This window comes from Chinchilla lanigera, unplaced genomic scaffold, assembly GCF_000276665.1.
Source record: "Chinchilla lanigera isolate Chin_1 unplaced genomic scaffold, ChiLan1.0 scaffold00046, whole genome shotgun sequence".
Classification (NCBI taxonomy): Eukaryota; Metazoa; Chordata; class Mammalia; order Rodentia; family Chinchillidae; genus Chinchilla; species Chinchilla lanigera.
In genome coordinates, this window is record NW_004955447.1 from 17,578,530 (window position 1) to 17,605,433 (window position 26,904).

The 26,904-nt window shown below is 40.1% G+C and overlaps 1 protein-coding gene and 1 pseudogene across 2 annotated transcripts in view; one reads left to right on the plus strand and one right to left on the minus strand.

Moving 5' to 3' along the window:
- Nucleotides 1-26,904, plus strand: part of Scfd2 (sec1 family domain containing 2) — a 406,746-nt gene that overhangs the window by 236,540 nt on the left and 143,302 nt on the right. The gene's annotated exons all lie outside the window — the stretch shown is intronic.
- The window catches only part of LOC102025410, a 9,523-nt pseudogene continuing 5,201 nt past the window's right edge, over nt 22,583-26,904 (minus strand).

The following is a 26,904-nucleotide window of genomic DNA, read 5'->3' on the forward strand; positions in this document are numbered from 1 at the left end:
GTAAGCGCCAGACCCAGCAGGAAGGGAGGCTGATGAACACCTTCCAGAGCTCCAGGTAGGAAGAAGAGGGCGGGCCCAGCACCTGACCGGTGGGCCACAGTGATATAAAGGGGGCTAAGAGCACTGTTGCTTTTTGTACATTTCACTTATTCATTCTTTTATTAAGTCACAATTCCAGTGCTAGCCACTGGGAGTACAGCAGGGAGCAATAGAGATGTGCTTTGTGCCCTCACAGAGCGTGCCGTTCAGCAAGATAGCAGAAAGAAAGCAATCACAGAAATAAGTATTCATTATAAGATCATAATAAGGGCTCTAAAGGTTCTGCTTGTCTGAGAGAACAGATCAGGGATCCGACGTGGAGAAGGGTCAGGGAAGGCCTTCCTAAGGAAAAGCCAGCGTGGTGCCACCTGACGGATGGCAGGAAGCAAGAAGGGGCACCAGCATTCAAGACACTGCAGGAAACGTGACCGAAGCCCAGAGAGAAGGGAGGGAAGAGCCCGACCACGCAGGGCCCGGACAGCCGGGGAGAGAAGACGCGGTGTAATAACACGGCGAGGAGCTGTTGGGCGGTTCTGAGCCAGGGAGCAACGTGGCCATATCTGTGTTTTATAAAACACTGGTATCTGTGCAGCAAGACCTGGAGGGAGGCCAGAGGTGGTGTCAGCAGTCAGGTGCTTTATCTGTGCGGCTTTTTCCTGGTTTTTGTTCTTCTCCCTAGTCTCCCACCACTGTGTGTAACACTCTCAGGCTCCCATGGATGGCCTGCAATTTTCAGTTCCAGACGTGGAGATGTTATCTATGTTATTGAAGTAGAATAATCTAATCCAATGCTGAGTTCTCTGTCATCTTGAAATATTCCTCATGGCCTCTCTATTATCTGCCTTGATTCAATTAATCACGTCAGCTATTTAGCCAGACTATTGCTGGTGAGGTTTGCCGCCACCTAATCTGGAGCTAGGAGATCACAGGGCCTCTGACTGCCTCATATGCCGTTGTGAAAATATCCAATCAGCACCTCACTTGTTCAGTGTAATGACAGAGGATAAAGAATCTTCCATAAGATCTTACTTCTTCTAAGTACCCATGACTTCTAAATTTTTCTGTTTTCAAAAGTGGCCATAAAAACAGTATTAAAGATAAAAATTTTGTGGAAAATATTTTAGAGGAAAAACTTGCATTATACAACTATTTTTTCATATTATGTTAGAATATTTATAAACTCATGTACTCATATCAGAATATCTTATATTTTTACATTTTGCTTTTTTAAACCTCTATGGCTTATAGCAGGGGTAAAAAAACACTTGCTAAGTGAATGAATACATGTTAGCTGAAGAAATTTTTAAAATGTTGAAAAGCCAAGGGAAAATTTAAATGACCTAAAAGAAAACCGAACAAGATAACCCGTAATCCCTCTACTGAGACAGCGTTTTATCTGTACATTTTTTACATACCTTAAACAAACCGTTTGTGTCCCAGCTTTGTAAAGAAATATTTTAATGGCCATTTTCCTAAAATATTTTATATAATAATCTGACTCGGAGTAGTTAAAGCAGATCTTCCCGTCAGGAATTTTATGAAGAGACAAACTGAGGTGGGGCAGCCTGGCACAGGGGGCGTAATTGGGTGAGAGCCGCGGCTCCAGCTGATGGAGCCCTTCCAGCCACCGCCGCCTGCGCCTCGCTGCTCACTGCTGTGTGCCATTTTGCCCCCTGGCAGTAAAGTAAAGCGGAATGTGTGACAGTAAGGAGTCAGCGTCATGCTTAGGGCACCAGGAGGCCAGGTTGCCTGCGTTTTAGTCCCAGTTCTGTTGCGTGAGCTTGTACCAGTCATTTAACATCTGTAGACCTAGCCTTCTTTTGTTTGTTTGTTTGTTTGACCAAGACAATACTGCAAAGGTTTAAGTGCGTCACTAACTTTTCATTACAGTATTTAAAGTGTTTTCAGGTTCCCTTGCTGCGAGCCCCTGGCTCTTGTGCATAGTCGAAATGAAAGCGCGGGCTGCCTCCATCCATCCCCAGGCAGAGCGTACTGTCTCCTTCGGGGCCGTGTGAGGCCAGAGGCCTGTCCAGGTTAGGAGGAGTCACACTTCGGAGTCAGACGCCTGTGCAGATATTCCTCTTGAGACAGAGCCCCACTGTGTACTTCCAGCTGCCTTGTACTCCCTGTTAAGCCTAGGGTGGCCTCAAACTCACAGCAAGCCTCTGCTTCAGCCTCCCAAGAGCGGAATTACAGGCATGCAGCACCACCCCTGGCCTCTTTGCGAAATGTTATCAGTCTGAATCCAAGGGGTTACCTACTTGGAGATTCCTCTTTCAAAGAAGTTTTCAACCTCATTTCTCCAAGGAAAACAAAATAGCAAAGCAAGTTTTAGGGCTCCGGGGAAGATGCTCTTACGTCTTTCTTGACTCTCTTTGCATAGAAACAACAAAGGAGGACTTAGAGAAAGCCAAAAATGGCAAAAGGTTTGAGTGGTTCTATGTCAAAGTTGCGCAGAGGTGTAGTAGCACCCAGGGCTGCGTTGGAGTGCAGGCACACGCGTGCCTCAGTTGTGGGCGTGCACAGATGAGGGGGATGTGGAAAGAGCAGCGGCCGCGGAGCAGGAGAAGCCACCTGCGAAAAGCTCCCTGCAAGGGAATTGCGGCTTTACACTTCGGAGAAGAGCAGCAGAGGGGGAAATTCGCCATTTTTAAAAATCTTCTGTCTTAAAGTTCTAGGCAATTCTTGAAATGTAGCAGTCATTCACTAAGTATTTATTGAATAAAATATTAAAAGAAATCAAAGCTCAGAAACACAGCACTGCTGACATGGGATTATCATGGGAAAACTTTCGAGGTATGTTTGAAATATTATTTTCCAGAGCTTGTTCTTATTTTGTGATTTCTTTTTTTGAGTACCACAAAAAATCTGTGTTATTCAAAAAAGGACATATTTTTAAGAATAATGTGTGCCATTGCTGACTCCATTGTTATAAATATTGAAAGTTCTGAAAAGATCTTGAAGTATGGATTTTTCTTTTTTTTATGGAAAAAAGGTAAAACAAAATTTCATAAAAAGAACATAGAATAACAATAATTAATACATTGCTTATTATTATCTTTAAAGTAGTTACTCAGAGTATAAGGGCATAAAAAAATCTCCAATTGATACGAGCACAAACCTTCCTTTTCTATGAACTAAGAGATACTCATAACTAACTTCTACTTTTTTCTCTCTTTTCTGTTCATTCCTTTCCCCTTTCCCTGACCCTAGTTCCTTTTTCCTTTTTAACAATTTCTTTCCATTTCAAAATATCTACTGGAGATTTTAGGCCTTACTTATTCTTCCAGTTTCTCACACCAGGGAAACAATACAGTGTTTACATATGTGAGTATGATTTATTTCATTAAAAAGTATGGTCTTAAATTGAATTAATTTACCTATAAAAGTCACAAGTTTATCCTTTTTTATGGCTAAGTAGTACTCTATTGTATAAAAATATCACATCTTTAATCCATTCCTGGGTTGATGGACATTTCTGTTATTTCCAGGATTTAGCTATTACTAATTGTGCCGCTATAAATATTGGTACACATATATTGCTGTGGTATATTTTTAGTTCTTCTGGGGCTCCCATTCCACCCAGCTAACCCAGAAGGGGAATAGCTGGGTGGAATGGGAGCTCTTATCTTAGCTTTTCGAGGAATCCCCACACTGGTTTCTACAGTGGCTGCACCAGTCTGCACTCCCACCAATAGTGGAGAAGGGTTCCTTTTTCCCCACAGCTATGACAGCATTTGTTATTGGTAGATTCCTTGATGGAATCTCAGCATTGTTGTAATTTACATCTCGCAAATGACAAATGATGTTGAATATTTTTTCATATATTTATTTCCCATTTGTATTTCTTCCTCTGAGAAGTATATATTCATCTGATGTGCTCAATTTTGAATTGAGTCTTTGAATTTGGGGGGTCTGATTTTTTTCAATTCCTTATATGCTTTAGATATGTATCCTTTCTCTGAATGACAATTGACTAAAATATTTTCCCAATCTGTCCATTGTCTTTTCACTCTGTTGGTGACTTCTTTTGAAGCACAAAAGGTTTTTAATATGATCAGGTCCCAGTTGTTGGTTCTTCTTCTTTTTTTTTTTTGTACCAGGAATTGAACTCGGGACCTTTTGCTTGCCAGGCAGGCGCTGTGCCACTGAGCTATATCCCCCAGCCCTTGATTCTTTAAGGTGTTTCCCATGCAGTTTGGGTTTTGTTCTTGAATTCTCTGCCTACACTTATGTCTTCAAGATTTCTATATATTTTCTATTCCAGTAAATTCAGTGTTTCTGTTTTAATATTTAGATCTTTGACCCATTTTGACTTTAGTTTAGTGCATGGCGATAGCATGGGTGTAGTTTTAGTCTTCGGCATATAGAGAGCCAGATATTCCCGCACCATTTATTAAAGAGGCTGTGTTTCTTCCAGAGAACATGTGTGGCTGCCTTCTCAAAGATAAGGTGGTTGAATGTGCTTGGAGTTGGGATTGCATCTTTTATTCTGTTCCACTGACCCTTGGGTCTGATGCTGATTTTATCACAGTAGCTTCATAGTATAATTTCAAGTCGGGGATTGTGATGCCTCCTGCCTTGCCTTTGTTGCCCAGAATTGCTTTTGTTATTCTAGGTCTCTTCCGGTTCCAAATAAATTTTAGGAATATTTTCTCTAGTTCTATGAGGTATGCTAATGTTATTTTCATGAATTGCATTAAATCTGTATAATAATTTGGGGACTATGCATTTTCACTATATTGAGTCTTCCTATCCATGAGCAAGGGATATCTTCCCATTTTTTGATATCTTATTTGATCCCTTTTTTCATTGTACTTTGAAAAAAGTACAATACTTTTGTACTTTGTATTGTAGTTTTCAATGTATAGATCTTTTACTTCCTTTGTTAGATTGATTCCTAACTATTTCATTTTGGGGGTTGCTATTGTGAAGGGTGTGGTTTCCTTAACTTGTTTCTGAGTGAGTTTGTTGTTTGTGTACAGAAATGCATTCATTTTTGAGTGTTGACTTTGTATCCACTTATGCTACTGAATTTGGTTTTTTAATCTAGAAGTATTTTGGTGGAGTTTTTTTGGGTGTTCTATGTAGAGTATCAGGTCATCTGAGAATAATGATAATTTAACTTCTTCCTTTCCTATCCTTAGTCCTTTTTTCTCTCTTGTCTAATTGCGTTGGCTAATGTTTCCAGGACTATATTGAATAGGAGTGGTGATAGTGGGTGTCCTAAGGTGATAGTGAATAACCTTACTTTAGGTGATAGTGGATAACCTTACTTTAGACTTACTTTGTCCATTTAGTATGATGTTGGCTGTTGGTTTGTCATAGATGGCTTTTATCAGATTGAGATAAAGACCATCTATTTTTATTTTCTGTAGGGTTTTTATCATGACTGAGTGGTGGACTTTGTCTAAAGCTTTTTCTTCATATATTGAGATGATCATGTTATTTTTGTCTTTGACTCTGTTGATATGGTGTATTACATTTATTGATGTGCATGGGTTAAACTATCCCTGCATTCCTGGGATGAATCCCACTTGGTCATAGTGTATAATCTTCTTGATGCTTTGCTGCATTCTGTTTGCTAGTATCTTACTGAGGATTTTTACGTCTATGTTCACTAAGGAGATTGACCTATAGTTTTCTTTTTTGGTTGGGTTGTTCTCTGGTTTTGGTGTCAGGGTAATACTTGCCTCCATGAATGAGTTAGGGAGTATTACTTCCCTTTCAATTTCATTAAAGATTTTTGAGGAGTATTGGTATTAAATCTTTTCTAAATTTCTTGTAGAATACAGCAGGAAGTCCATCAGGACCTAGGCTTTTCTTTGTTGCTAAGTTTTTAATTACATTTTCAATTTCACTAGCTGATATTGGATTTAGAATTTGTATATCTTTTTGATTCAACTTTGGTAATTCATACATATGTAGGAATCTGTCCATTTGTTCTGTGTTTTCGATACTATGAGAGTAAAGATTTTCGAAGTAGGTATGATGATCTTCTAAATTTCCACAGAATCTGTAGTGATTTCACCCTTTTGATTCCTTGATGTATTATTTTGAGTCTTTTCTTCCTTTTTTTGATATGATAGGCTAAGAGTTAATCAGTTTTATTTAATCTTTCAAAAAACCAACTCTTTAATTCATTAATTCTCTGTTGTGTTTTCTTAGTCTCAATTCTTTTGATTTCTGCTCTGATCTTTGTAATTTCCTCCCTTTTATGGGCTTTGGGCCTGACTTGCTCTTCTTTTTCTAAAATCTTGAGGCCTAACATTAGGTTGTTTATTTGTGCTCATTCTGTTTTCTTGGTTGGAGAATTCATCACTATAAATTTTCTTCTTAGGATGGTTTTCATTGTGTACCATACGTTCTGGTATGTTTTATTTGCATTTTCCTTTAATTGTAGATATTGTTTAACTTCTTTTTTAATTTCATTGTGACCCATTGGTTGTTTAGGAAAGTGTTATTTAATTTTCATTTGTTTATGAATTTTTTATGGTTTCTTTTGCCATTAATTTCCAGTTTCATTGCACTATTGTCAGATAATGTGCATGGGATAATTTCAGTTTTTTTGCATTTACTTAAGCATGTGCTGTAGGCTAGTATATGGTCCATTTTAGGGAATGTCCCATGTGCAGCTGAGAAGAATGTGTGTTCTGATGTTGTTGGGTGGAACACTATAAACAGCAACTAAGTCCCTTTGTTCACAGATTTGGTTCAGTTCTTATATTTCTTGCTGCTTTTTTGTTTAGTTGATCTATCTCTTTGTGACAATGGCGTATTAAGGTCCCCCATTACAATTGTGTTATTGTTCATTTGATTTTTCATGTCTATTAATAATTGTCTTGTATAGTTGGGTGCTCCTGTATTTGGTGCATAGAAATTTATGATTGTCATCTCTTCCTCTTGAAGTTTTCCTGTAACAAGTCTGTAGTGACCTTCTTTATCCCTTTTGATCATTCTTGGTTTAAAGTTGATGTTGTCTGCAAACAATAACTACCCCTGTTTTTGGGGACTTCCTGTTGCCTGGAGTATTTTTCTCCGTCTTTCACTTTAATTCGTTGAATTTCCTTTTGAGTTAAATGTGTTTCTTGTATGCAGCATCTTATTGGATCTTGCTTCTTGATCCATTCTGTCAGTCTGTTTCTTTTGATTGGTGAATTCAAGCCATTTACATTGATATATATTGACCTGTCTTTGTCATGTTGGTCTGCTGCTGTTGGTTCCCTGCTTTTTTCCTTTGTTTAATTGCTTGCCCTATCTGGTGGTTTCTTTCTGTTGTTGTTCCTGGAATTGTATATCATCTTTATCTCTGTCTAGAATATCTTTCAATAGTCTTTTTAGTGTTGGTTTGGTGTTCATGAAATTCTTCAGTTGTTCTTTGTCATAGAAGTATCGTATTTCTCCATTAATTTTGAAAGATAGTTTTGCAGGGTACATCAATCTGAGTTGGCATTTTTTTTCTTTCATGACTCAAAATACTTCACTCCAAACTCTTCTTGACTTGAGTGTTTATGTTGAGAAGTCTGCTGTGATTGTGATGGGCTTTCCTTTATAGATGATCTGTTTCTTTTCCCTAAGAGCTTTTAATAGTCTGTTCTTTTGTGGAATTTCTGGGATCTTGATTATTCTTTGTCTAGGGGTAGATTTATTTTGGTTATGGTTAATTGGAGTTCTATATGCCTCACTTCTGTGTACATCAGATTCTGTCTTCATGTTTGCAAAATTTTCTACCATTGCTTCTGCAAATAATCTTTTTATGTCATTTGTGTTGACTCCTGCTCTTTTGCTGACACCTATCAGTCCTATATTATTTTTCTTTGTATTAACTTGTAGCTGTTGAATTGTTATTTCTTGATACCTTGTTATTTTTAAGAAGTCTTTCCTTTCATGATCACTAGCCATGATCCTGTCTTCAAGGTCTGAAAGTCTATCTTCAGTTTTGTTCAAGCAGTTTTGCCAGCTTGGAATGAAATTTTGAATTTCCTGGATATTTGTTTGAATCTGTTTCATGTATTCTGTTTCTTTTCTATATTTATCATTTACAGTTTCCATCCTTTTTCTATCATCATCTTTTTAAAAAAATCTATCTCTACTCTAGATTTGTTAAGCAATTCCTTTAGGAATGTTGACACTTCATTTTTTTATCTAAGAGAGTATTTCTGATCTGATATCCTCTATAGGCTCACAGATTTATTTCTTTACTTCACTTGCTATCATTTGAGAAATTTCAGATGTGTGTCTTCCATTTTTCTCTATTTTGTCTCCTGCACTTGTTCCAGGTGGGTGGGATGTCTGAGATTGCATCTTGCTCCTGTGCCTTGTCATTTTCTATTTCAAAAAAAATTTTTTTTCTGTGTTGATCCTTGTAAGTTTTTGTAGTATATAGCTATATCACTAGTATCAAGTCCTGTCTAGGAACAATCTCTTCTTCAGGGATGTCTTTTGTGTGCAGGAGGTTCTTGGCTTGTGTTTCATCCAAGATCTTACCTTCTCAGTTAATTAAGAGTGAGATGTTGATATCTGTTTGACTCAGTCCCCAGTTCTTTGGTGCTAGGCTGTGGTGAGGTTGTTACCCCAGAGCTTCCCAGTATTTTGTCACAGGAGGGAGAACAACTGATTACAACAGATATGACATCCTAGCTAAAGTAGCATAATTAGCAATAATAGTAGCATCAAGCACAATTTAGAAACTGATAAACTGTGGTAGCTATTAATTTTGTACCTTAAACCATAGGAGCAAAATCTCCTATTATATAATAGAACCGATTATAAATTGGGAGCTTGTATTCAGAGTGTTTCCTTTTGGTGTAATGGTTTTACCCTGCAGTGGGGAGTTTTAAGGATAGTGGATAAAACAAAGATAACTGAAAAGAAAGTAGAAGCAAGGCTGGAGGACAAAGGATGATCAGATAAACTTTGGAAAACTAGAGAAACAGGCAGAAGAAAAAGAATGAGGGAGTAAGCAAGGGATTATCTGAACTTGGTCTCTGGGTTTCTGGGATGGGATTAGTTTTTTTGTGGATAGAGTTCTCCCTAGCCATTTAGAAAAAAGAAAAAAAGATAAGAAAAAAGAAAAGAGAAAAGAAAAAGAAAAAAGTGAAATAAAACAAAAAGAGAAAATGGGGTGGCCCCACCCACCTAATTCCATTCTCTGTGTCTTTGTCCCCAAGCACAGTGCTGGGAATAACGTGACCTAACTCACCACCTGTTCTCCTGTATTGTTACTGTTGCTTCAGACTTTTCACTGCAACAGTCCTCTGTGTCCATCCTGGGTACCCTCGCTGGGAGGCTTCTGTGCCGCTGGCGTTCCCTCTGGTCTCTGGGTCTTCCTGAGGGTTTCACATCAGTTGTGGTGGCAGCAAGGAGAGGGGCATTCTCTGGGCCTTCTGGCATGGCTGACTTGGGTAGCAGCAGCTGTGATGGGAGGGGCCACCCCCATGCCATTCACCTAGCTCTCAGGGGCTACGATGGCAAGGGGAGGGGCAGCCCTCGATGCTTTAAGTGTAGATTTTCAACCTCACAGTGGAACAGAAATAAAAACATCTGCAAATCTAGAGAGTTGGATGCTGGCCTACTATCTGCCCCTTAGCAGCTGTATTATCTTTGTGCAAGTCTGTGACTTCTCTGATCTGTATTTCCTCCTCTTTAGAATGGAATGGTCAGCTGAATGATCTCCAAAAGATATTCTACTTCTGTGAAGCTATAAATATTTTAATTCCATGGGTAGTGCATAAACCTCTCTATTTTAAGATGTTAAACAGTAATTACAGAATTAGTCTATGAAAAGCATTTTAGGGCATTTAAAAATTCTTCTAAGTTGTAAGTTAGATAGCCATAGACTATTTTTGATTCTGCAAAATATGTAAAAAATTGGTAATTTATCCCCCCATTGAAAAAGCTTTTTGTTTGTTGGTTTTTTGGTTTTTTTCCAGTACCGGGAATCAAACTCATGACCTCGCGCTTGCCAGGCAGGCACTGTGCCACTGAGCTAAATCCCCAACCCCTTCAAAAAGCTTTTTGAATGTTCTCTTTATATATATGTCAAGGATCATGTGCTTATGTGCACACAATGAAAAATACCTCATTTTGCAGAATATAAGATATGTAATTATATAAGAAACAATATAACTTTATAAAGAAAAATTTTGGAAAATAAAATATTAACTATATGTCATTTACATAGTGAGAAAAGATATTTGTACATAAATAATATGTTTGTATAGTATGTAAAGTCCTAAGTTTGGATACACAGTAATGTGTTACAAACCCATACACTTACACTTTTAAAGATGAATTACCTATCTAATAAGAAATGTATTGGCCATGGCATAACAGCACACAGTGGGCAATAAAACACAAATTGTATTGATAAATGAAGCATCTCCACCACAGTGTCCCTATGGGATTAGAAAAGCAAATGCCAGAACTACATTTCATTGAATACAAACAACTAAAAGACCACACTATAAAACAAGTTAATGAATTCCATCCAGTAGAGTGCATGCAGTCAGCAACAGTATTCGTAAAACTTAATACAAAGGAAAAAGTAAAATGCTGTAAATTTACCTGAATTCCCCTTCCTGTAGCCTAAGTACCTGTGAAGGTCACCTTTTTGCTGTATTGTGCTCAGGTATCACATTATCACCAGGAGCAGCATAGCTATATTCCTGCTTTTGTCACTGAATGCAGGGAGTGGGTTCATTCATTTAATTTTTAGTTGTTGTAACACTACCTGTAGTAAAATAGTTTTGCATTAACTAGCTATAAGTTCCTGCATCTCACTTCAGACCCAAGACAGTTTTTCTTTTGGCAGCAGTGGAGGAGGAGTTGGGGTGAAGAGATAGTTAAAAACAACTCATGGCCAAGCAAAAAGGAAAAAGACCCTAGCGATAAGAAATATTCTTCCTTCCAGTGGGCTCACTGTGTAAATGCAGAGATAGAACTATGGTACATTGTGATTTTAATTCTGGCTGCATCAGAATCAGCAAGAGAGCTTTCTAAAGTTAAAAAAGATGGGCAGGGAGGAAGTGGAAGAGGAATGAAATCTAAGACCTGTTACACCACAGCTTCCATGGTAAGGGTATTTTGAGTGGTAGCTTTTGAACTAAAGCTCTGGTAGGATACAGGAGAGCAGGTAGTGACGGTCAAGCCTGAATGGCTAGGCTAGAGCTATTCCTGAAGGGCCTCGCATGTCCTGGCGAGCAGAATAGATTTTGTTCTTTCAGCAGGGGGAAGTCATGGAAGCTGGAGACTAGTGGGGTCACACTGGGTCTCGGAAGAGTTCTGTGCCGACGGTGAGGGACTCCCATAAGGAAGATGCCGTGATGTTCAGGGCGGTGATAGTGAGCGCCCTTGCGATGGGTGAAGAGGACGGACCGCTTCTAACTGGTGCCTGAAGGGCGAAGTCGGCGAACGTGGTGTGAGCTGTGAAAGAGGTGTTCTAGTTGGGACAGTGAGGTGGTCTCGTTTCTGATGACAGAGTGAACAGACGAAGACAAGTCTGAGAAGAGCACAGTGGAGTCGATTTTGGCTGAATGGCTTTGGCATGGCCGTGGAATGTGCGACAGGCGTAATTAAGAACGTCTGTCCACAGGCGTATTACACTAGCCCCACCGTGGGCTCTCCGCTCCTGCTGCTTCTCTCCGACAATTTTTTCTTAGCTACCAGCCAACATTGTCCTTTCAAAACATGTCAGGCCCTGTCGTGCCTTTACCTGCAAAACCCTCCAGCAGCTCTCCACCTCGCTCGAGGTAAAAGCCAAAGTCTTGGGGGCTGTCAAGTGGGGGTCTGATATGAAAACTCTCTGACCTCCCTCCTGCTTTTCTTACCTTGCTCATTTTGCTTTAGCTGTAAAAGCCTGTGTAAGTCCTCCAGCCAACCAGGGCTGCTCCTCACATGGGGCAATTGCACTGCGCATCTCTGCCTTAGGTGAGGATGGTGGAGGTGGTAGTTACTTTTGCCTTGATTTAGGCCAAGAGCAAGGTCCAGGGAACTTAGTAAAGGAAAGAATGGCGCCTTCACTCACCTGCTCAGGTGTTTGCTGGATTGCCTCACTTCCCTCTCCTGACACTCCTTGTATTCCACTTAGAATCTTCATATTTACATCTGTAGCCTAAATAGCTAAAACCCAGATTTACAGTGAATATTTAGTGTAAATATTTACATAAAGTGCATATTCATTCAATCAACAAATATTTATAGAGTACCTACTAAGTACAGAGCATCATTCTAAGCGCTGAATACACGCAGTGAACAAAACAGACAAATGTCCATGGCTTGATGGACGTAAGTTAAAGTGGGAAGATGAACACAGACAAAAACTGTTGTGTGCTTTTAGGACTGGAGGGAAGGAGAGGAGCTTGAGGTTGGGAGGGTCATGGCAAGGGTGAGGGCGCTGCACAAAGAAGCTGTGGTGCAGGTGTGGAGGCCTGGGCTGGAGAGGGGAGGAAGCAGGACCCAGAAAGCACCAAAATGTTTAAGGGTAACAGGAAAGTTAATTGTATTTCTTTTGTGCACAACATTAAATATTTTCCTTTACTTTTTTCTAAAAACTAAAAAATAGGCTGGGAATAGAGCTTAGCGGCACAGGTACCTGCCTGGCCAGTGCAAGGTGCTGAGTTTGATTCCTGGTACCAAAAAAAAAAAAAGCCCCTCAAAAATATCCTCAAAGTTCTTAATTACTTATTAATTAATTCCATTAAGAAAATATGTATTGAGTACATTCTATGTTTCATACACCTCTATACCCTTTAGTAAGTAATACTAGGCAGACTGTAGAGTTATAATCAAAGAGACTTTAGAAATAAATTTTAGCCCCAAATCTTCATATGTTAAGATATCACCAACGCTAGCCCCAGGAAAGTGAAGGGCTTCCCCAGTGTCATGTAACCATTTAGTGGCAAAGCTGGGATTTGAAACTTTCGATCCAAAATCAGTGTTTAATCCCAAACCTCACACCGTCCTCATTTCTTGGTATCAAATTTTTTAAAGGTGCAAACTTGACTTTTTAATGATGAAAGTCACTGGGAAGTGACATTCTTTATAAATACTTTCTGTTCAGCTTGGTCCTTTGGAGTCTTCATCAAATAAAGTACATAAAAATACTAGAGATGAGAGACTTGATCATTAACTGTGATCGCTAGGAAATGTTACAAGGACAGAAATCTACTTGAGCCAGTGTGTGCAACACAATGAGTGGATGGGGAGAATTGATTGTAGCTTACAATAATGGCTGGGACAGCTTGGATCATGTACCTGCCTTCTACACGGCCAATGTCAGGGCAGTCATGTGCTTTAAAAAAAAATAAGGCTCGGGAAAGGGCTTCAGGGTGAGGTGGAGAGGACTTCCCGGGAGGGAAGAAGAGTGAGCGCCTGTGGGTGTCTGGACCACAGAGGCATCCTGTTGCCGGGTCCTCAGGCGGGTGCTGGGGCAGACCTGGAAGTGACGTGGAGATGAAAGGGGGAGGGAGCAGGGCGAGCCTCAGCTGCGCCACCCGCCGGCCAGCCGTGGTGAAGCCCAGAGGGGAGGCGGGCCTGGGGAGGGAGAGGGAAGGGGTCCCTCCCACTGGCACACGTCTGCCAAGGCCTGAGCAAACAGGTCCAGGGGATTGAGGAGGGAAGAGCGCCATGAGCAGGACCTCGGGAGGAGGTGGCCCAGAGGAGTGCCCATCTGCAGTCGCCCTGACGCCCCTCCTCCCGGGGAGGGCTGAGGCCTGGGCTCCGCAGTGGAGCGGGGCGCCGGTGAGGCTGCGGCGACTGCTGGGGGCTGTGCACTGCTCACGCTCCTGGAGAACGGCTCAGGGGCACGGCTCAGGGGCACGCTGTTCCTCGGAGGAGCCTAACTGGCTGGGGTGTTCTACTCAGTGCAGGAGCACGCACGAGCACAGCAGTGTACAAAAGGAGAGAGACCCCACGTTTTGCCAGTATATTTGGGGCCATTTGTTCTGTTTTAACATTTTTAAAGTTTTTATTTAAAAACAATATTTGTAAAAGGAGTTCATATTTTCAAAAACAGTTTAAATGGTACAGTACACAGATGTTCCCCTGAAACCTAGGGTGTACCCTCATAGACCGTGTGTGTGTGTGTGTGTGTGCGCGCGCGTTCAAAAGTGGCACAGTATTGAGAGTCATACTGTTTGCCAATTGCTTTTTATGGTCAAGACAGTGAGACCGTTAGTACACCTTAACATCTTTCTCCTGCTCCAACCCTCATATTTTAATTTTCTGGAAATTTTGTTCCAAATAATTGTCATTGTAAACTTTATATTCAGTTCGGTTAATTTTTGTTTACCAAAGCATGAAGTTTCACAGCGGCACCGTGGCTTGTCTCTTTCCTCGGCGCTGTTCCTTGTGTGCTGTCTGCCTAGCGCATTTGTACGCGTTAGCTGACAGCCCCTAAGACCCCGCCTCATCGTGACACTTGAATTTTGCCGCCATCCGTCTCCTGCCTCCTCTGGGCGTGACGCCATCACCTCTACCTCGCTCTGCACTGCTGGGGCTTCATCTGATCCCCAGCCTTTCCTGGTCTGTCTTGTCTGCTGTTGCCCTTAGCGTTTTTTGAAGCAGTGCTTTATTGACATGTTTTCCTAGCCCTCCTCCCGCTCACCTCGGCCTGGTTTAGTAGGAAGCCACTTTAGTAATGTACATAGACTGGTGTTGTATTGGTGACCAAGCCCCCTGCCAAGGGCTGGAAGGGCAAAGTGGTAGTTACTTTTAGAAACAGTTCCGATTATTGTTCTAACTTCTAAAGTATATGTGCTCTCCGGTTTCTGTGTCCGAAAGACAAGCCCAGCTTTAAAGACTGTACACAGCCTCGCTCCGGGACCAGCAAGGGGGAGCTTCTGGATGGCAACAGCAGAGTCAGAAGAAACCAGAGGATGCTTGAAAAGTGGAATGATTCTGGGGCTCCACTGTGCTTTTAGAAATCTAACGCTTCCATAAATACAAGAACATAGGGTAAAATGATAGCATTGGGCTGGAAAAAATGGGCTGGGAAAAATCAGAGGAAACTATTCTAATACATAGAGATTTTTACAGATACTAAAACTTCTTCATATGTTTTTTGGGACCCATTATTTTATTTGTTTATTGAGGTGTTTAAAACCTTTCTTAAAGTTATAATTTCCAGGAAGTCCAGTAAGTACTTCTCTTTCTATGGGATTGAGAAAAGCAAAAAAACTTGGTATGTTGAGTCATTCCCGGGACAGGCATCCTCACTCTACGCTTGCTGGTTTTGTCTCTGTGGGAGCAAGGGCCCAGTGTTGTCAGAGATTTTAAGGCTTTGAAGAAGACGACTTAAGCTACCAAATGGAAATAAATGTCAGTGATAGCAGATTTTTGAGACCTCTGCAGTGACTTATGCACTTCCAGATTGGGCATTTTCACCGAGTCGAGCTTTGCAAGCCACATCAGAGGACCCTTGAGAAGTACTGCTTAGAGGAAGCGTGTCTGTGCTTTAATTAGTCCTACGAGACCAGTTCTTGGTGCTTAAGTATATTTGCGACATGTTTATCTTTTTGACAGGGCCTATTTGTCCCTCAGCTTGTCCAACAAAGTGGAACATTTATGTACCGCGGTATTAGCCGAAAAGAGGACAAATACTAAAACAAAAGAACCTCTGAGGGCAACAGATAATAAAAGTGAAGAGCCGGGTAAGCCCTGAGAAGGAGGGTTGTGCTGTGGAGTGCTGGCAAAAATAAAACTGAGTGTAAGAAACCGGAAGAGTAGATAAGATCCAAAAGGTACAACAGATATTGCAAGAGGGAAAGAAGCTGCTCCAAAGGGAAGAACAACTGGGGTGGGGGAAAGGAGAAAAGAGATACATATAATATGTAAGCTAAGATAATTGTAGTACTAATTTCTATTTGTTCATTGAAAGGAGCGGTTAGTGTTTATATTGTTTGATCAGTTTTGCGTGCCTGGATCTGGTAGTCTGAGCAACTACTTTGGTTTTTCTCCGGTACCAGGAACCGAACTCACGACCTTGCACTTGCCAGGCAGGCGCTTTGCCGCTGAGCTAAATCCCCAGCCCCTGAGCAACTACTTTGAAGATAACAATATGCAGTATAATAACCTTTGTTCATTTTCTACCATCTCGTTTTGAAATTCTGTATCATTTTTATTGTTTTTTTCTCTTTAAAAGAAAAAAGAATAAAACTTAGCATTTAAGCACCAATAGTTACAAGTAGTTGTTTTCTCACTGAAAAAGTGGAGCACAGCTTTTGAAGCAATAATGTATGGATTTTTAAAAACCAATCGTGAGCCACATAGTGAACTCTTATTTTCAAAGGCAGAGACTGTGTGGCTCCTTTTGTTGTTGTTCTCATCCTTGGCCAGTACTTACTCCTGAAAACCCAAATTCTTACACTTCCCAAAACTTGGAGTCTCAGGTCCACAAGTTGTTCACTTAGTTCCCTCCACCAGGCGTCCCACCTGCTGACTGCTGCTGTTACGAGCACAGGCAGTAGTGAATAGATACATGTAATGTGGTTTTGGTATGTTCTGCATAGAGTTGTTGTTAGAGCGACGGTACTATAAAAAGTCTTAGTACACTGAGTCACATGCAATGCTTGTAAATCTGCATCCAGTGTTAGAAAGTTTTATGAGTCCACTAGGTTGCCCAGTACCTTTGTTACCGGCAGTATCCATGAGACCCTCTCAAGCATCCCTAATGTAGGGTACAGCAGCACTGAGGGTTCTAGAAATAAGCCTCTGCCACTGGGGATCCCACAGATGGTTGTGTGCACCCTTTTAATTAGCATAGTACTGACCCAATAATAGCTCCTTCTGAGAGCTGTTTTGTATTCTAGTCCACCCATCTGGCATGGATATGCTGCTTACGGACCACATAATAAAAGTCTTTATGAAAATACTCACAGCATATGTCTTGTAGCAGATTTATAGACTGAGTAATCCCTGTGGTTTTCTTTCTTTTTTCTTTCTTTCCCCTTCACCAAATAAAGGAAATAAGTAAACATCCAAAACCCAGACAGTTATTTAAGTTCAGCAAGGTTTTCATCCCATTAACAAAAGATTTTGTATCAGAAAGTTTAAAATCTCTGAACTTTGATGTTTAAAATTAGTTATCATTTTCAGTCTTGATAAAGGTCACTTACAGAATCCATCAGGAAGGTTTAAACCATGAAAGCATGATGTTACAGCAACACGGGAGTTCCTTAACCTGCTCAGAGGCAGTGAGTAAGAACTCGGAGCTCTGGTCTGCCGCAAAGATACGAACTTAGAGGATAGTGATTATTTGTCATTGCACAGTTTATGAGATCTTCAGGAAGTTTTCAGCCGATATACTTAGAGGAAAGCAAAGTACATTTTTTTGTGTTAAACACAGTGACATACTTTTCATCTTATATACTAAAAAGCTTTCATAATGAAGCATAGAATCTCAGACTCATTTTAAAGAGAGAAAAAAATAATCAAAACAATACAGAACTTCAAAACAAGATGAAAGGAAATTAACAATAGTTATTATATTGCATAGTGTTATCTTCAAAGCATTTGCTCAGATTATAAGATATAGGCATGCAAAATTGATCAGACAATATAAGCACTAACTGATCCTTTCAACGAACTAATAGAAATTAGTAGTACAGTTAGCTTAGCTATCTTGTGTGTGTGTGTATGTTTTTTAATTTTTTAATTTTCCCTTCCTTCATTGTAGAAAATTAAATTTGGTTTGAATGAACCCCACTGTATGAGATGATGTGTGCTTAGAAAAAGACAAAAACTCTAACCAAATTTTCATCTTGAGACTCTATAGGAGGGTTTTTGTTGGCATTAACACACTGCATGACTGTGTGTGGTACATCCTTGGTTTTCCTTTCTGTGCTCTTTCTCCCTGTCTGTTATGCAATGGGCAAGGCTCAGCAGCTGCAGACAGAAGGTATGATTGCTGCAAGAAACTCTCCTTGCAAACTGTTTTCACCACAACCGGACTGTCGTACAATAGGAGCCGTGCAAATCCGCCTCTTCTGTGAACACGTTAACATCTGTAAGGAAAGGTGCAGGAACCCAGTTATCAACCTGAAAAATTGTGTCCAAGAAAATCCGGTCACCTACACAGCTGAGCATGGGCCGAGCAAAGGTGATTTCACTCGGGGAGGCTCCCTGGTCTGGGGATCCCTCTCCAGGTTCCTTTGCCAGATGCAGGGAGGTGGAGATCTTTTACCAGATCCCAGTGAATGCCAACAAATAGCTCAGTACATCAGAAAATGTGGCTTTTTCTATTCATTTTTCTTTTCAGAAGTAGCTCTTCAACATGCTGATCTTGTTAAGGAAAATTCTGGGAACCATGTGGCTCTGCTAGAGTCGATTTGTGTTTCCAATTAATTTTCAAAAAATAATACATTTACAGCCTAACATTGGCCAACACTCTTTCAAAGATGCATAGCACTGCCATTTATTTTTCACTGAATGCAATCTTCATAAAACTTCCATATTATGGCTTACAATAAAGAAAATATCCAAATACAGATTTCCCAGGGCTTTCTTGAACTGTGACATTATGTTCGCTGTTGCATCAATGTTACATTTATTGTGAATCTTTTTCCTTGGCCTTACTTAGCCAGAATGAGTTCTCTGTCCTGTAATGGATATACGTAGTTTTAAACATAAATATCCAAAGAGATGTAAAACTCTCAGGCTGGGAGAAGCTGTGCTTTTACACGCACCTGTTCTTACAGGGTGTCTCATACTGGTTTTCAGTGTGCATGGGTTACAGAAAACGTGCTTTTAACCTTGGCAGGAAGTTGCTGATTGGCATCCCCAGTGCTTCTGAAGTGCTATTGGGTTGGGCTTTGGTGAATGACACGCAAATGCTAGCGCAAGGGAACCTGCCAGGTGCTGACAGACCTACCTCTAAACTCAAAATCAAGCTTTCATTTCAAGTTGTTGTTAAAGCCTATTTTTAAGTGCTTGTCATGAAATTGTCTAAATTCCATGCTTTTATTGGAAAATACATGCGTATCTTCAGCTTGAGACACCAGGTGCTGCATCTTTTGTATTATGAAAAAGTAGTTTAAAATACACATCTTATGATATATAACTCATAGAAAATGGAAGTCTTCACATCCAACTTCTTAGAAAAATCTCTGTTTTGGGGGAATATTTCCCTATATTTTTTCCTATGCAGTTAATAACATATATATATCTATTCCTTAAGACAGAATCACTTTTATGCCCAAACATCTACAACTTGCCTTTGTCTTAAGACATCTTTTCTTGCAATTATATACAAAACAACCTTATTCTTTTCTGACAGGAAAATTTTGTTCCTTTTTCCTATAACTTTTGCATGTTCTTGTGTTGGTAGACATTTATATAAAATGTTACTTATTCAACTTTTAGTTTATATATTATAAGCTTCACTCTTTGGTGTAAAACATCTCTGAGTTTTGAACACAGCCATGTAACCACCACAGCTCAGATCAACTGTCCCCTCACCCCCAAAAGTTTCCCGTCACTGTCCCTTTGTAGCCACCTTCCTCCTCCCGCCACCAGCCCCGGGCCGTCACTGTCCTGTTTTCTGTTATTAGAATCTTACCTTTACCCAAATACCATAAGAATGGAATCAGGCAGCATGTAGCCTTTTGAATGTGGGTTCTTTCCCTTGGAATGATGCATTTGAGATCCACTAATGGTCTATAAGTTAGGAGTTAGCTTATTTACATTGTTCAGCAATCTTCTATTATGTGGAGACACCAGTGCATTTATCTGTTACCAGTTGAAGGATATTTGGGTTGTTTCTAGTTTTTGAAATAATGAATAAAGCCATTATAAATATTCATATGTAGGGCTTTGTGTGAACATAAGCCTTAATTTCACTGTATAATTGCCCAGTGTTGGGATTACTGGGTCATATGTTTGACTTTATAAAAATGCCATATTTTTGCTAAAGTGTTTATATCATTTTACATTTCTACCAGCAGTATATGTGGGTCCCAGTTCTCCATCTCTTACCAGCACTTAGTATTGTCAGTTTCTTTCTTTCTTCCTTTCTCTCTGTCTCTGTCTCTCTCTCTCTTTCTTTCTCTGAACCATTCTAATGGATGTATGGTAATATCTGTAATACCTCATTGTGGCCCTCATTGTGCATTTCCCTAGTGACTAATGAGGTTTCGTGTACTTGCCATTTCTGTATCTTCTTAGGTTAAGTGTCTTTTCAAATTTTGTCTTTTCACATTTTTTATCATTTTCCCATTGGGTTTTTTAAAAGTAAGAATTCATTTAAAGTTTCCATCGTTTTTAGAAGATGAAAGAACAAAAAGTTTGCAAAAACAGTAATTTGGTTATATCCTAATTGTTTAGGTGTGTCCTGTAAATTCCAAGACAATAAAATCATAAAAAATATATTTTTAAATCTTTACACAACAAAAAGAAAACCACATTAATCAGTAAATACATTTGGATTTTCTTTACTCTTCCTACAGATGAATTCACATTTGTAAAAACGGATGCATATTTATACTCTGCAGTAGAAGTCCCAACAGCCAAGTAATTAAATAGTTTACTATATGCTAAGTATACATATTTCTTGCTTACTTGCTATAGAAAGCAGGATGAAGGACAATCATTTAAGAAAATGCCATTATAAAAATGTGTGATCAATCTCACATTCTTACATCTGGTAATCTGAGCAACTTCATTAAGATACAGCATGTAATATAACAACCACTGTTAATTCCTGTCATTTTGTTCTGAAACCCTGTATCATTCTTATTGTTTTTGCTTTGTTTTGTTTTTGTCTGTGTTGTTGGTATTTTGCTATTGTTGTTTTTTATTATCTTTAAAATAAAAAAGTATGATACTGTGTACATTTTGTTAATTATGTGCTTTTTAAAAAGTAAATTCAATTTTTAGGTGTAAACCTTTTGAAGACTTTTAAATTTTTGTTTCTGTTGTACATGTTCACAGTATGTAGTGATTAAAGTCACTGTGAAGAGTTGGTACGTGTACATAACATTTTTTTGTGTCCCTTCACCCACCCTTCCCTCCCAGCTGCATTTTTTCCCTAACCTCCCTGTCCATGCCCTCTTGCTCTATTTTTTCTATTATATTTTATTGTGGTCTTTATTTGTATCTTGGGTTTCTCATATAAAAGAAATCATGCCATATTAGGCATGTGTGTCTGATTTATTTCACTTAACATTATGGCCTCAAGGTACATCCATTTTCCTACAAATGACTCAAGTTTATCCCTCTTTATGGCAGAGTAATACTCCACTGTTTGTAAATACCGAATTTTCTTTATACATTTATCTGTTGGTGAACATATAGGCACCTTCCAAGATTTAACTATTGTGAATTTTTCTGCTGTAAAGATGGGTAATATCTCTTTAACTCTTTGGGGACTCTACCCAGGAGCAGAATAGCTGGGTCAAATGGAATTTGTAAGGAATCACTATAATGATTTGTGTAATGGTTGTATAAGTTTACTTTCCCACCAACAATGTAAAAGCCCCCACCCCACCCCTCAAAAACATTTGTTGTCATCTGCTTTCTTGATGTTAGCCACTCTTTCTAGAGTAAGATGGAATCTCAGTGTTGTTTTAATTTGTATTTCTCTAAAGGTCATGCAGTTTTTCATGTATTTATTGGCCATTTGTGTTTCTTCTGAGCAGTGTTTGTTATTTCAGCTGACCATTTTTTGATTGGATCTTTTATTTTCAGTGTCTAATTTTTTTGAGTTCTTTATATATTCTAAATATTAGTCCTCTGTATAAGGAACAGCTGGAAAATTTTTTTCCTATTCTGTGGATCGTGTCTTCCCTCTTCTGTGGTTTCTCTGCTGTGCAGAATCTTTTTAATTTGCTATGACCCCATCTATTGATTCTTGGTGTTATTTCTTGTGCAGCTGAGACTGTGTTGAGAAAGTCCTTGCTTATGCCTGTGTTCTCAACAGTTTTACCTGTTTCATCTTCTAGCAGATTGTTTCTGTACTGACACTTACATTTTGGATCTATTGTGATTTTACTTTAGTATGTGATGAAAGAAATGGGTCTAGATTCTGTCTTTTGCGTGTGGACAGCCAGTTTTCCCGGAACTGTTTGTTAAAGGGGCTGTCTTTTCTCTAGCATAAGCCTTTGGCCCCTTTGTCAAAGATCGGGTAACAGACCGTGCTTAGAGTCATTTCTGGCCCCTGTATTCTGTTTTATTAATCCACGTATCTGAGTTTGTTTTGTCTTTTGTTTTTCCAAGACCGTGCTGTTTTTAATCACTGTAGCTTTGTTGTATAACGTGAGGTCTGGAATTGTGATTCCTCTTGCCTTCCTCTTTTTGCTTAGGATTGCCTTTGCTACTCTAGGTTTCTTCTGATTCCACATGAACTTTAGAATTGTTTTCTTTGGTTTTCTGTGAATGAAGGTTTTTTTTAAGAACTGTGTAGTAAGTATTTTATTTCAAGTTTGGTGAAGAGTAATTTGATCATAATCTTCTCAAAAAATCCAAGCCAAAAGAGGATCATTTTCTTTCTTTTTTCTCCATGTGGTCAGCTTCATTTTAAGAAAATCCTGATGCAGTAGGAGGATGCATTTCAACTGCTAACTGTCACATCTCTGGTGTGGAGGACTTTATTCAGTGCTTCTTCTGCTAGCTTTATACCTTTTAGATCATCCTTTATGATGCTAATCAAGTGACTAACCTTTCTGTTGTTTCAGTTGCGCTTGATTTCTTGTAAAAGATCTGTATCTTGTAATATCTTTCTTCAGATTTGACTGCTCCAAAATGATCTTGTGTCCTAATTTGAGACATCAGTTCAGCTAGTCTGTCCTTGAACTGAGTAGATGCATTTGGTTCACAGTGTATGTGGCTGAGCCGGGACTGCTTTCTGTCACCCTAGATGGCATACCAGCCTTTGTGTGAGTTTCCTGTTTGATCGGGATCTGCCAGGTCCTGCGGGAAGGATCCCTGAGCTTTCTCCGATACTGTGTGGCTTTGGCCGTTCCAGTAGTTTGATTCTTTGTAGCTCACTAGTATCTGCAGACATGATGTCTAATCTGGGGTGATGTCGCCTGGTCATCTGATCTAGAACCTTCAGTCTTCGGAAAAGTTCTTTGAAACATTCCCTGGTGCAGGAATTAACTTTCCAGAATCCAGGTTACTCATTTGGCCTGTACCCAAATAATAGCATCAACGTTGGCAGGAGACCATGTTATCTGTGCAGGAAAAAGTTCTCTTCTGGTCGTAGAAAGGGTTACACCGAGCTGCTTCAGTTGTGTTTTATGATGGCTTGTTCAAAATGGGTGCAGAGTGTGGCTGGAACTCTTCTTGATGCACTATTTGGAGAAGGCTCAGCAACATAAGTGACAACTTCTGTCTGATCATCTGGCAACGTTTCAATACCTTTTTTTTTGTTTGTTTGTTTCAATACCTTTTACCTGGACACTCAAGGGTCTGGTTTCTTCCGACAAACTTATGCAATGATTCTACCAGTTGCTGTTTTTGGCTTTGAATGTCTATTTCTTTTTTATTGAAAACTAACCCACTAGCCTACCTTCACCTTTATTATTGAGCGTACAACTCTAACCTACAGCTAGCTGCTGCTGAGGCTGTGCATTAAATCCTCCACATGCTAGTCCAGTTCCTAAATCAGTACCTAAACCGTCCTCGTTCCTGCCGTGCCAAAGCCAAGCCAGCACTGAGTGGAAAACCTTTGTTTGGGTGCCGCCAAGTCCAGCAGTGCCTGTGTTAGCTGGAGCAAAATAGCTGAACATCGACCCTGAAGGTGCAGGTGCCCCACATCCTCCGAAGCCGCGTAGGTCCTGCAGTGGCTGCAGTGCTGCTGAGGTGCCCAAGAGGGCCTCAAGATTGGAGGTCGTGTTGGTGCAAGGGGCCAGCGTGCTGCTCTTGCGAGCGAGAACCACGAGCGCCTCCTGTCTGTCCAGCCTGGGTCATTTTCTTACTGAGTTTCGAGAGTGTACAGTAGTTTTAGATACAGTTTATATATCAGACTATGTACTGCGAGTGTGCTTTCGCGGGCTGGCTTTGTCATTTTGTTCTCTCAGCTGTATCTTTCACTCATCAGAAGTTTAAATCGTGATGATACCAAATGTGTCATTTTAAAAAACATTACGACTTTTATGTCATATTTAAGAAATTTTACCTATCCTGAGATTTTCTCTTAAAGTTTCTTCTAGAAGTTTTAAAGTTTTAGTTGCTATGTTCATATCTATGATCCACTTAGAGTTAATTTTCATTAACTCTGAGGCACATAATATTAAGATGGAGTTTTTTTGTTTTGTTTTTTACCTTTGCTTACAGATGTCTAATAATATCGGCATCATTCATTGAAAAGATTATCCTTTTCTCGCTGAATTGCCTTTGGATATGTATCAAGAGCAGTTGTCAGATATGTGTAGCTATAATTCTAAAGACTTCATTCTATTCCAGCATTACAAATTTTAAATATTTACCAGGCTGGGCATGATGGCATATGCCTCAGGAGGTTGAGGCAGAAGGATCGCTGCAAGTTAGAGGCCGGCCTAGACTATACAGTGGGATCATGTCAGACCTCTTAGAGCTTTAATGATAACAAACAGCCAGCTGAGGCACACGTGCCGTAGCTTCGCCATCACTGACGTAATGAGTTCAAGGCCAGCCTGAAGTATATAACAAGACTTTGTCTCAAAAACAAAACAAAACAAGACATCTAACATATTGCTTCCAAATTTATTTTAAAAAATGAAGCTATCAGATCTCGTTTAGATAATGTTCTTATTTATGGAATAAAGCAGTCAAAGTGTCTACATTTAGTACACAAACTCAAGTCATTAAAACGTGAACTGTTCAAGTACAGGTCTCCCAAGTGGAGTGTACACAAGATGTTTCGAAAGGACAGGAAAGAAAATGTCCTCGTTCTTACTATGTCATGTGGGCCCCTGCTACCGGCCTTCCCCGATGCATGGCCTGTTTCTTTCGTGCCTGTTGCAGCAGCTGAGCAGGATGTGCAGTTCACCCGAGCTGGACAGGGCGGGAAGAACAAAGTTAATGAAAAGCAATGTGTACACACTTGGCTTTAAATATCTTTGGTAGAATTTTTCCAAAGATGAAGCGTGGTGTTAAACTTTTCCAGATCCTTCCTAGTAGAGAAAGTGTGAAATTTCAGAGTAATTTTCCCTTTTACACACATGCACGCACACGCACATACACACACCAGATCAGAAGGATAGCTCTAAAGCATTGATATTTGTTCAAGCCCGAAGGAATAGAAATTTTTTGTCATGAAGAGCTTCCCTTTTTTCTTGCACTGGAACAGAGTATTAGAAGTTGCCATCTTTTGCATTTTAGCAGCGGGATCTCAATGCCTAGTATAAAAGCACACAGCATGCATTTCTCAGCGCCGTGGTTCAGAAGGCAGCCCACCTTCCTGCCGGCCTTCCTTTCAGTGTGCCAGTGTGCCTGACACTCAAGCCCTGAGGACATTTCATCAGAGTGACGGAGGCGCTCTGTGGTAGAATGAGTGAAGGACAAAATATTTCAGCAAGCTTGAAAAGCACCAGTCGTTCCCCTTTATACTGAGCTCATAAAATATTTGACCAGGGAGAAGTTAAAACCCCGGGGAAGAATTCTCTTTCTTCCCGTCTTTTCCTGTCCTCCCTCTCCCTCCCTTCATCTCCTGCCTCCCTCCTTTGCTCTCATCCATGTTTGGTGAGTTGAATAGCGCTGAACCGTGGCATGAGACACTCCCAGAAGGACTGACGCACTCTCTGATTGTGCAGGACAGACAGCACATACCCACAGGACAGAGGAGTAAAACTGTGGTGTGCGCCACAACAAATCAACCTGGAAACCCAGCCACATCAAAGTGGACCAATTTTCAAAATCAAAAATAACAAAATAATGACAGGGCTTTTAGTCTAACTTCCCCAAAAATTAATGGATAAAACTTTAAACATTTTTCTTATATGCTTTTTTAAAACTTCATTACTTGCTACCACTAGTCTATCCTTGAAAGAAAACAATGAAATTTGAATTAGCTTGAAAATGGACTTACTTTTAATTAAATAAATGTATAAATGCATATCACTTGTTCACACGGTTATACATTCTCCTCCCCAACCTTCAGGTAAGGAATTTAAAAAATTGCCAAAGTGACAAACACCAAGCACAGAGGGACTAGAGACACTGGGGCAGGGGGACAGCTCTCTAGTCCTGGGACCCATGCTTGTCACGTAACCAACACAAGTAGGCTGACCACCGTACCAAGGTCATCGCCAGACGGTTGAGAGCCGCACCAGCTTTTCGCTGTGACCAGCTTCTGAGAGGGCCTCAGAGAGTCGCAGAGGACAGCGCATGTGGGGCTGCCTCGCTCAACAGACAGCCTGCAGGAGGTCCGCAGAGAAGGCCTGGCGGGGTGGGAAGAGCAAGGCGGACTGATGGGATTACTCTACAGAGTTCTCATGTTTAGGGCACTCCAGGGAAACAACTCTCTGGCTGTAGGTAAGGCTGGCTCAGTTGGATTTAGATCCTCTCACCAGTAGTGCAGTCAGTTAGGAACTTAAGGGAATCTGTGTACTGATGTATGTTAATTCTGTCAATTATTAGGGTAACAGTTCATTCACTGCTACTTTGAAACCGTAAAATATGTGCACTTCACTTGATGCCAGGAATTGTTTTGTGACTCTCTACTTTTACCGGTAAGAAAAATGAGGAAGACTTAGGAAACATTTTGCACCACTGCAGAACCAGTCAGCCGTGGTGCCGCGGAAGCCTCGACCAGCAGCTTTTCCTCATGTGAAGTCATTTGTCTGTCCAACAACCATCCATTGAATGTCTGCGATGTGTCAGGCAGAGTCATTGAAAACACAGTTTTGTTTTTTTTTTTTTTTTTTTTTTTTGGTTTTTCTCCGGTACCGG